Raw genomic sequence first — 12,037 nt, 5'->3', positions numbered from 1 at the left:
GAATACTGGCAAGCTCCGGAGGAATTAGAGTTTCTAAGTACAGCTTCCTAGGGCTGTTGATGCTTCGAGTGAACGCTTAGCAAGTGCCAAGGAGACAGTCAATATACATACATGTGTGTGCCCTTGCACATGACCTTCCCCCCACCCAGGCCCTGCGAGTACAGATTGCACAGGGGGTCAGGAAGTGCTCCTCCAATTCATGGTTCCTAGAATTTCAAGGTGCACATGCTGCATTTCGACTTTATTGTTTCTCATAAATATTATCTTGTTTCCCCCACATAGGCAGTGCTCTCTCAGGCTGCAGGGGAGGTCATGCAAATCCGGCCTGTTTGTTTTGGCTGGGCCTGCTGGGGGATAAAGCAGGGCCAGTCCTGGCCCTTCCCGGGGTGCTGGCAGCCAGCTGTGGGGGAACACGCAGCTGCTCAGGGTGACAGGGCGGCGTCCAGGCACACCGGCTCCAGAGGCTGGGGCAGGCGGTGGCGGGGAGCTGTGAGGTAGAAACCCTTTAGCACTGTGCTTTCTCATCCTCCTACCCACTCAGAGATCCTGATTTAGGAGAGCTGGAGCAGGGCGTACGACTGCTGCCTGGCAGGAAAAAGGATGGAAACTCTTGAAGTATTCCTGATTAGGATGCCATGCGTGTTAATCATTTATTTCCTGTTAGAATGATTTAGGTTCTTGAGAGATTTGAGCTGGGCAGGGGGACGTCCTTCTTTGAGAACAAGGATAATTAAAGCCCAGGTCAGAAGCTCAGATCCCTCCAGAACAGCCTCCTGATTTTATAGGTGTTTAAACTATAGCCCAGAGAGGTTTGCTGACTTGCCGCAGGTCACACAGTTCATTTGATGGTACGGATCATGAAGACTTTTTTTTTAAGTTTTTATTTTAATTAGGGTTAGTTAAAATAATTATTTTATTTATTTTATTTTTATGTTTTAATTTGTTATTTTAATTATTTTATGAAAATAAAGTAGTTTTTATTTTAATTCCAGTTAGGGAATTAAATTAAAACTTAGAGTGTTATATTAGTTTCAGGCGTACAATATAGTAATTCAACACTTCCATACGTCACCCTGTGCTCATTACAAGTGCACTCCTTAATTGCTATCGCCTATTTAGCCCCTCCCTCCACCCACTTCCCCTCTGATAACTATCAGTTTGTTTTCTATAATTAAGAGTCTGTTTCTTGCTTTCTCTCTCTCTTATTTTTTCCCCTTTGTTTGCTTTGCTTCTTAAATTCCACATATGAGGGGCGCCTGGGTGGCTCAGCTGGTTAAGCATCCAACTCTTGTTTCTGCTAAGGTCATGATCTCAGGGTCACAAAATCGAGTCCCACGTCGGGCTCTGTGCTCAGTGCGGAGTCTGCTTGAGATTCTCTCTCTCCATCTCCCTCTCCCTCTCCCTCACACACACACATACACACACACACACACACTCTCTCTCTCTCTCTCTCTCTCTCAAATAAAATCTTTAAAAGAAAATTCCATATACGAGTGAAATCATAAGGTATTTGTCTTACTCTGACTGACTTGTTTCACTAAGTATTATACTCTCTAGCTCCATCCATGTTGTTTCAAATGGCAAATTCCATTCTTTTTTATGGCTGAATAACATACCACTATCTATATCTGTATCTATATCTATAGATACAGATATCACATCTTCCTTTATCCATTCTCCAATCAATAGGCACTTGTGCTGCTTTTGTATCTTGGCTATTGTAAATAATGCTGCACGTATCCCTTTGAGTTAGTGTTTCTGTATTCTTTGGGTAAAACCCCAGTAGCGTAATTCCTGGATCATAAGGTAGTTCTATTTTTAGTTTTTTGAGGAACCTCCATACTGTTTTCCAGAGTGGCTACACCAGTCTGCATTCCCACCAACAGTGTAAGAGGGTTCCTTCTCCACATCCTTGCCAACACCTGTTGTTTCTTGTGTTGTTGATGTTAGCCATTCTGACAGGTGTGATATCTCATTGTGGTTTTGATTTGCATTTCCCTGATAATGAGTGACGTTGAGCATCTTTTCATCTTTTTCTGTTGACCATCTGGATGTCTTCTTTGGAGAAATGTCTGTTCATATCTTCTACCTGTTTTTAATTGAATTATTTGTTTTTTGTGTGTTGAGTCTTATAAGTTCTTTATATATTTTGGATACTAACCTTTTATTGGATATATCATTTTCAAATAGCTTCTCCCATTCTGTAGGTTGCCTTTTCATTTTGTTGATGGTTTCCTTTGCTGTGCAGGAGTTTTTATTTTGATGTAGTCCCAATAGTTTATTTTGCTTTTGTTTCCCTTGCCTCAGAAGACACATCTAGAAAGATGTTGCTACAACTGATATCAAAGAAATTACTACAATTGATGCCAAAGAAGTTACTGCCTATGCTCACTTCTAGGATTTTTATGTTTTCTGGTTTCACATTTAGGTCATTAATCCATTTTGAATTTATTTTTGTGTATAGGGTAAGAAAGAGATCCAGTTATACTCTTCTGCATGTAGCTAGCTGTCCAGTTTTCCCAACACTGTTTGTTGAAGAGACTGTTTCCCATTGGATATTCTTTCCTGACTTGAAGATTAATTGTCCATATAGTTGTGGGTTTATTTCTGGATTTTCTACTCTATTCTGTTGATCCATATGTCTGTTTTGGTGCCAATACCATACTGTTTTGATCACTACAGCTTTGTAGTATAACCTGAAGCCCAGAATTTTGATGCCTCCAGTTTTGCTTTTCTTTTTCCAGATTGCTTTGGCTACTTGCGGTCTTTTGTGGTTCCATACAAGTTTTAGGATTGTTCGTTCTAGCTCTGTGAAAAATGCTGTTGGTATTTTGATATGGATTGCATTAAATCTGTGAATTGTTTTGTGTAGCTATAGACATTTTAACAATATTTGTTCTTCTGATCCATGAGCATGGAATGTCTTTCCATTTCTTTATGTCATCATCAATTTCTTTCATCAATGTTCTATAGTTTTCAGAGTATAGGCTTTCAACCTTTGGTTAGGTTTTTTTCCCTGGGTATCTTACTATTTTTGGTGCAGTTGTAAATGGGATCGTTTACTTAATTTCTCTTTCTGCTGCTTCATTATTGGTGTGTAGAAATGCAACAGATTTCTGTACATTGATTTTGTATCCTTTGACTTAAAAAAAAGATTTACTTATTTGAGAGAGAGAGAGAGTGTGGGGAGGGGTAGAGGGAGAAAATCTTCAAGCAGACTCCCAGTTGAGCATGGAGATAGACTCTGGGCTTGATCTCAAGAGCATGAGATCATGACCTGAGCCAAAACCAATACTCTGCCACTTAACCAACTGACCCACCAGGTGCCCCTGTATGTGACTTTACTGAATTCATTAATCAGTTTTAGCAGCTTTTTGGTGGAGTCTTACATGTTTTCTACATAGAATAGCATTTTTTCTGCAAATAGTGAAAGTTTTACTTCTTTATTGATACGGATTCCTTTTATTTCTTTTTATTGTCTGAATGCTATGACTAGGACTTCCAGCACTGTGTTGAATAAGAGTGATGAGAGTAGACATCCTTGTCTTGTTCCTGATCTTAGAGGAAAAACTCTCAGTTTTTCCCCTGTAAGGATGATGTTAGCTATGGGTTTTTCATAAGTGGGCTTTATTATGTTGAGATATGCTCCCTCTAAACCTACTTTGTTGAAGGTTTTTATCATGAATTGATGTTGTACTTTGTCAAATGCTTTTTCTGTATCTATTGAAATGATCATATGGTTCTCATCCTTCCTCTTACTGATGTGATGTATCCCATTGACTGATTTGTGAATATTGAACCCTTGCAAACCAGGAATAAATCCCACTTAATCGTGGAATGATATTTTTAATATTTGTTGAATTTGGGGCACCTGGGTGACTTAGTCAGTTAGGTATCTGCCTTTGGCTCAGGTCATGATCACAGGGTCCAGGGATTGATCCAGCTTCCTGCTCTGCAGGTAGTCTGCTTCCCTCTTTTTCTCCAGCTGCCCATCCCCACTGTTAATTTTTTTTTCTCTCTCTCTCAAATAAATAAATAAAGGCTTTAAAAAATATATATTGTTGAATTCAGTTTGCTGGTATTTTGTTGAGAATTTTTGCATCTGTGTTCATCAGGGATATTTGCTTATAGTTTCCTACTTTAGTGGAGTCTTTATCTGGTTTTGGTATCAGAGTAATGCTGGCCTCATAGAATGAATTTGGAAGTTTTCCTTCCTCTTCTCTGTTTTGGAGTAGTTTAAGAAGGATAAGTATTAATTCTTTAAATATTTGGTAGAATTTTCCTGTAAAGCCATCTGGTCCTGGACTTTTGTTTGGTGGGAGGTTTTTTTTTTTTTCCTGACTCAAATTCCTTGCTGTTTATTTGTCTGTAAAAATTTTTCTATTTCTCCCTGTTTTAGCTTTGGGTAGTTTATATGTTTCTAGGAATTTATGCATTTCTTCCAGGTTGTCCAATTTGTTGGCATATCGTTTTTCATAATATTCTCTTATGATTGTTTGTAGAAGTCTTTTTTTTTTTTTTAATAAGGGCTGAACCATTCAGAAAGATCAGAAGGGCCTCTCTTCCCAGTTAAAAGAAGAAATGTGCTAAAGTAGGAGAGGCGTCAGGGAGATGACAGTGACCACAAGAGAAGATGACAGTGACCACCCTGCTCTCTTCTCTGGTGAGGATTAGAACTGGAATGCCATCTGTAGGCATTGGATTAAGTAAGGAGGCCAGTGACAACTGAGCAGCCCACAGATCCTTGGAGGGCAGCAAGCAGGACACTGGTTAGTTCCCCAGGACAGGAATGGGAGTGTTAAAAAGGTGGGGGTTGCTTCGGGATGAAGTCCAAGGAGAGCCACCTCTTCCCCTCCTCTGCAGCATCGTGAGCTAAGCAAGGACATGCCCAACAGACAGTCTTTGGCAGCACTGGCAGAGAGGGGCTTGCCAGCTTCCTTTACCAGCCACCAAATTAGGGATTCTAAAAACTGTTTTATGTTCATTACACTTCTTCTTACAGCTCCTGTGCCAGAGATGCTTGGCAATGGGAAGCAGACTACTTGATTTGCGTAATAGATATTTTCACATACAGCATACATAAAAAACAAAAACAAAAGTGTCATAAAATTTTAATCTGGTCTTTTTGTAGCAGCAGTGGGAAGCACAGAGGTTTTATCATTATGCTATCTCCTGTAGGATCTGTAGAACAAAACAGAACATTCGTGGAAAAAGAATGTGTTACTGTTAAGCAAAATTGGACCAGGGGACCACTGAATGCAGACTCAAATGCACAATGTGGGTGGCCCACCCCTCAAACCCAATTGGAGCCCAATTCCAGTCTTGGAAGCTTTCCTAGCAGGAAGCTAGGTGGTGACTTTAGCTGCATCTCCCCAGACACATCAGTTTGTGAGAGAGGATGCCATAGCCTTTGACCAGCAGGGTCCCCAGATGCCCATTTCCTCCCACAGATCACCTTGGGTAGTCTCCCTATTGTTGTGCACCTCTCTGCCACAGGGTGGCTCTACTCTGCAGCTTCCTACCCACAACCTAAGGCCCCAGAAGCCAGAGTTGAAATGCCAGGCACCAAGGTTGTGCAGCCATCACCCAAATCCGGCACACACACACCCTTCCCCCTGCACTCCCCTGCCAAGGGGCCGGAGATACTGGCCTAGGGCAGGGATTAGCATCCACCCAATGGTGAGAGACAGAATTTGCCAATCTTTTGCCAGTGATTTGAGGAGGGCAGCAACCAGGGAAATGCAAACAGATGGAAATGCAAACCAGGTACCATCCAATCCAGCTGTCTATGTGAAAAAGCTCAAGAGAGACAGAAGATCCATCTGGGGGCAAAGCAGCACAGCTGAGAATTCCCTGAGCCCAAGAGCACAGCTCCAATCACTTTTTAGGAGGTGGGAGAAAGAGAGATGAATGTGACTTGGCTGGACAGCCCGTGTCCATTCGATGTTTACTGTCTTTGGCACTCACCCTAGACAAGAGTTCTTGTTCTCTCACTGATGCTACATAAAACTCTTACTAGGTCTCCAAAGTGAAGTTTAACACTCCCTCTAATGAAGAACCTGGGTGAGTTCCTAGGACTTTGCCAGGACTCCAGAGCTATTTGTGCACAATATCACCACATCTCTTATCAGAGATATTCCTCCTGCCTCACCAGTCCCTGGCCAGTCCTTTTTGCCCTCAGGGTCCCCCTACTTGGGGTTGATGGGCTTGTGTCTTCCCTGGAATCAGAACGAATCAAAAACAGAGCAGGTGAAGGAAGAGGGCTGGGTCCTGTGAGTCAAAAATGAGGGTTGAAGAGGATGAAGCCAGGGAGGTAATTCCAGGACAACAGTGGTTTCAGGCTGGCAAGCAGGGGTATGGTCATGAGAGAAATCTGGAACATGGGCTGGAGCCATGACCCTGCCCAGGCTTTCCACGGCATTTGGCAAGAAAAGTTGGCATTATTTATAAGGCCTCCCTGGCCATCCAAACCCCAGGCCCAGGTGTGGGCCTCTCCAGATACCTCAGCTTTCCCATCTGGGGCTTCTAGGACTTCTTCCCAGAGACAAGGACTTGCTTACTGTCTCTCTTAGTTCAGGAAAGTAAAGCCTGGAATTTAGGAACCAATCGTGAATCCAAAATGTTCTTTTCACCACCTCTCCCTATAAGGTCTGTCATGCAAATAGGATCTTTTAGGCTTCCCTCCTGTTCCTAAGTTCAGGATATTGTATGTACCTTGCTCTACCCCAGACTTTTGCTACTTTACCATTTGGCCACTTTCTTCAACTGCCAGTTATATTTTTGATAATTACGGCATATAATATAGGTATTGTCACTCCTAATTAAGTAGTAAGGCACTTTGTGTTTAAGTATTGAATGCTAACTATGTTCTAGATGCTTTGATAAGTGCTTTATATAGCTGATCGAGCTGAATCTGCATAACAACCTTATGAAGGAGGTACCATAGTTTATTATCCCTGGTTTTCTGGGGGAGTGAGGTGAACAGAGATGTCAAGAAAACTAGTCCAAGGTTCTGGCTTCTTGTGTGAGTTGAGCAAACCATAACCTCTCTGTGCCTCAGTCTGTTCATCTGTAAAATGGGATTAATATCAGTTTCTACCTGATAAGACTGCTATGAGAATTAACTGCCCTGTTATCTATAAAGTGCCCAGAATAGTGCCTGGCCCATACGTGTTTGTTGAGTATATCCAGCTCTGCCCATCTAAATGGCAGAGCTGGATATAACCCAGGTAATTTTATTTCATAGTACAAATTCCTAACCACTATCCATATTCTTTTTGGTTGTGTCCTGTTCTGTTTCTTCTGAAAGGTTTGGCAGTGCTTTTGGTTTCCACTTTACCAAGACAGGGAAACTGAGCTATGGAAATTCAGGGCTGCATGTGAGCTTGTCTTCTGGAGAATTCAGTGGAGACAGGTCATGTATTCTCAAAGGCCAGGCACTGCTCTGAGCACTTTACAGTTCCTATACAGTCTTAGGAGGTAGGTACTGTTTTCCATCCCATTTTTACATATGAGGAAACTGAGGCACAGACCAGCCTGACTCTGCTGTCATATCTGTTCTCTACCATAGGCCAACCAGTTCTGCTCCCAGGTCCTGGAGCAGGAGTTCTGGGCCAGTAACCCAGGGACTCAGCACAGGAGTATCTTGCTGAGAGTCCTACACCACCCTTTGCCCTTTGTCCCACCTTTTCTGCCTTGGGCTATGACCAAGGCTTCCACTGGACCCTAGGTTTCAATAACTGCCTTGGCCTACCTTCCATGGCTATATCAGACCCATTTCTCTGGTGACCAATGGTCATAGTTTTCCCAGGGATGCCTCAGCTTTAAAGCTGAAAGTCCTAGGGGAAACCTTTCAGTCCTGGGCAAACCAGGATGGTTGGTTACCCTGCACACTGCACAAGCCTGCAGCCACTCTCTGACCCAGTGAAGCTTTGCTCTTGCTGCTGGGTAATCCATAGATATCCAGAAATCCAGAGAATAACCTCTCCTCTCCAAATGATCCCTCAAAGCATCTTAATTTAGCAGCAGCTGCATCACATTTTAAATCCAAAGAGCATAAGGAACATTACTAGGAAATCTTGTTTTCTGGATGGAGGAGATCTCTCAGGTTTACTTTTCTAAAGCACACTGATGGAACATAAGCTAGCAGTTTCCTCTCTGCCCTTCACACATGACCCATCAAGCTATTATTTCATTTTCCCTCTGCGTTTTCATTCTCCCCAAACACTTCCTCTTAATGATTTCCTTTCAGCCCAAAGCAAGCAGCAGAATAAAGAGACTGGGCTTGGCATCAGGGAGACCGCATGAGTAGAAGAAAGGATGTGGGCTTTGGAGGCAGAAAGACTGGGTGTGGATCCTGTCTTTGACATGTCATTTTATATCTTTGTGCAAGTTACTTAACCCCCCTGAATATTGTCTGTAAAAGGATCACATGAGAAGATCCGTGGTGACCATGTGTGCAGAGTGATTCGCAGGGAGTGGGATGGTAGACGTTCAGTGGCTGATGGAAGATACCACAGCTCGAGACTGGAGCTCCCCCCCACCGCCCCCGCCCCGGGATTGGCAGGATTCTGGTCCTAAATCTGAGTCGAGGCACCCAGAGAAATGTCCCTGATGTGGTCTCTTCGCTGGCTTCTTCTTTTTGCCTTCCATGGCGATTCCCTGGGGAAGCCGTATTACAAAGTCACAGGGTCCTATACTCCTTCATTCTACTTTTTACAATCTGAATTCAAAATTTAATTTCTATCTTCCCAATCTGGTCACGAACTCCCTGAAGGCAGGGACCGCGTCTATCTTGTTCACTGTTGTAGATTTGGCAGCCAAATCGGTGCCTGGCACACACTGGGCGTTCAATAAATTGAATGAAATGAATGAATGAATCAAATGACCATCAAAGGTACTGGGGTATTGGGGGTGGGGGTGGGGGAGAAGACCGAATCCTGGAAGGAGGGTTAGGCAGCAATATGCCACTAGATGGCGATGTCACCCTGCTGGTAAACTCTCCAGCGGGCTTTCTGGCATCGAGGGTGGGTGACAAACTCAATTTCCATTTTAAATTGGAAGCAATGATGCTGGATTAACATCTGTCTTTCATTGAGCATCATGGCAGGCAATTTTACGACAAATTTTCTACAGTTCTGACAACAACCACAGGAGAGAGTATCTCATTTTACCGATGAAGTAATAAATTCCCAGTAATTTTAAGTAACTTTTCTAAAGATGCACAGCTTGTGGGTGACAGAAGAAGGCTCCGCGCCAGGGTGTGTTTGGCCTCCAAGCCTGTGTTCTTTCCAGCGTACCCCAGTGCTGCTCCTCCAGCAGCCTAATGGCACCAGTGAACAGCCTTCCCACTGTGATAGGCATCCATCCTTACCTCCCTTTTTGTCCTCACAGCTGGTTGTTTTACATGTCCAGTCAGAACTATCCACACAACCTTTGGTTTCTTAGAGGTCAGCTTACAGGGAGGGGAGATGACAGACAGAACAGACTCAACGCTTCTTAGACCAGAGGTTTGATTTAAGTCTTAAGCTCATGGGTACGTTAGGTGTAGCGTCCTGAGGAAGGAGGAAATAATCTTCAGTTTATCAACCAGCCATCAGTAGTTCTCCATTCAGCATCTGTGTTGCACACACAGGGTTATGATCTGATTGGACATATAAGACGCGCCCACATGGGACATAATACACTGTGGTACGCAAGTGCCTCGTGGAGACATATACAGTAAGGGCACTAGGCATTCAGAGGCCAAAAGGATTCCTGTGACTGGGGTGGTCACAGTTCTCAAAGTCAGGGTTGACCTTCACAGGAAATGCATTTTGGGAGATAGGCAGCTAGTCAACTGGTCCGTTTCTATAAAAGGTGTGGACCAAGGACCAGCAGGCTTGACACCAGCTGAGAGCTTGCTAGACATGCAGAATCTCTGGTCTGGCTTCAGACCTCATGAACCAGAATCTGCCTTTTAACAAGCTTTCCAGATGATTCGCACACATTAAAGATTTTGGGGGGACTAAGTATTTGTATTTATATGTCCTTTTGAGATGAAGTAATACTCTGAAACACTCTTTAATTTCATGGTTTAGTTTTAATTTTGGACTTTGATTTGCTTAAAAGAATGGTACTGAATATTCTTAAACTTCTGCTGTTCTTCTCTATAAGAACCTAAGGAGATTCCTAGTAGCTAAATTTTCTGTGGCCTGGTGAATTACTAACTAGAAAGAAAGTTCTTATCCAAAGCACCTTTGCAAGTATTTGTGCAATGTGAATTGCTCAAAAGGCCTTGAAAAATCCTAAAGGGTATTTTTTGAATCAAATTAGTAAAGGAAGTTTACCTTATTATGTTCGATGTAATGCATGTATGCTATATGATGGAACCATAATACTCGATCATCAGGTCACTCCATACCTACCCACCCCCACCCCATTGCCCTTCTACCTATCATTCTCGGTAAATCAAAGTTGCCAGAATGTGGACTTTCTGATTAACTCTGATGGAGAAAGATGCTTACTTAGACACTGGCATATTGATAATACTTTATTTGTCATCTCAATAAGAAGTGATGATGTCCCATGTCTAATTGTGGCTGTATTTCTCTTATCCACTTGGGTGGATAAGTTGGGTGGAAGTTGGGGGAGTCCATTCAGAAAGGCAGCCTGGTATATAGAAAAGGGCACTAGACAACTCGGTGAGACCACATGGGCTGTGGTCTAACATATTTTAGCTGTGTAGTGTCACCTCTCTGGGTCTCACTGCCCCATCTATAAACTTGGGAAGTGGAACCAGGTAATTGCTAAGATTCCTTCCTAGTTTAGCATTATATGAGCTTAGATGACTAGGAGTTCGAGCATGGGTAGTTATTCATTAAACTCAGATTATATACTCCCAAATAGAAATGGCCCACACCATCTTTACTTACAGATCTAAAAGTTGAGAAGGCTGGTTACCATAGCAATGCACCTTCATGGAGTCATTTTATAAATTTGATTCTGTAAAGTGACAATATTCTGTACCGGCACCTGCAAAACTCCCTAACGTTTCCTTTGCTTCCATTCTTGCTCCGGGCTACAGTGCCAAGAGTTGTCCTAATCTGGAGAAGCAATCAGAGTTCTCAAGCTGCCTTTCGGTCTGCTAGAACAGAAGGTGCTGACAGGGTGGGAGGAAAGGCAGGCCTCCTTTCAGTTTACTAATTCTGCAGCCGCCCTTCACAAACGCCAGCAAATATTTTGCGATGTTGCAAGGTGTTACGAGAAGTGAAAAGCAAGCTGTGATTCAGCTGGTATGAAGACTTTGCAAATAAAAAAGAGTGATCTGTTTTGCAGCAAACTATTATTTCTGCCAGAGCCCACAGACTGGAATACTAAAAGAGGTATTTCTGCAAGACACTGCCATCATACATATTGGGTTTTCCAAATAAGACCAATTTCAAATTCACTGGCTCAGCAGGTCCCAACCTGTGGACCTCAGGCCCCTGGGAGCTGTGGAATCACCTCAAGGGATGTGCACACCCATGTGCATGTGCTCTGTCTGCAGACTGAATGAAAAATGTGCTCATCCACATGGGTTGCATCTCAAATATGCATAAATGTTGTAATGAATAAAAGAAATGAACTTACAATGTTACTAAATATATCTTAGCCTTTTGTTACATAGTTTCTTAATCAGCTGACACTAAAATTAGAGTTAGATTCATGTTTAACTTTAAGAAAAAAAAAATTCTTGGTGTTGAAATGCAGCCTTCACACTTGTCAGATCATTTGAATTGAATCTGGTTCAGAGAATATGGACACCTTATCATTAGGAGAGACCCTTTCCTTTGAAGGCATATGTGGATAATATATTCACAATTTGGTTGCTAAAACCTTAAAACCTGTTAGGAAGACATTTAAGTGGTTAGTTGAGCACTGCTCCTCTCTGAGAAATGTTTTTTTTGGGGGTATATAAACTATAAGCAGTGGGTACATTAATTAGGCCACAAATTTATAAGAAATATAAGCTAATTTTTATTTCTAGCTGCCATCTATTGGCATTATCAGAAATTTA

The 12,037-nt window shown here is 42.5% G+C and overlaps 1 long non-coding RNA gene across 1 annotated transcript; it reads left to right on the top strand.

The window, feature by feature from the left end:
* The first annotated feature begins 2,967 nt into the window (after window positions 1-2,967).
* LOC144324085 (uncharacterized) lies at window positions 2,968-11,599 on the top strand. The gene is made up of 3 exons (XR_013389467.1): window positions 2,968-3,093; window positions 4,528-4,663; window positions 11,066-11,599. It is a non-coding gene; the product is annotated as an uncharacterized LOC144324085 (long non-coding RNA).
* The last annotated feature ends 438 nt before the right edge of the window (window positions 11,600-12,037 follow it).

Source organism: Canis aureus, chromosome 11 (genome assembly GCF_053574225.1).
Source record: "Canis aureus isolate CA01 chromosome 11, VMU_Caureus_v.1.0, whole genome shotgun sequence".
Lineage (NCBI taxonomy): Eukaryota > Metazoa > Chordata > Mammalia > Carnivora > Canidae > Canis > Canis aureus.
Note: the sequence above shows the minus strand (reverse complement) of the source record. Positions and strands in the feature narration are given on the sequence as shown.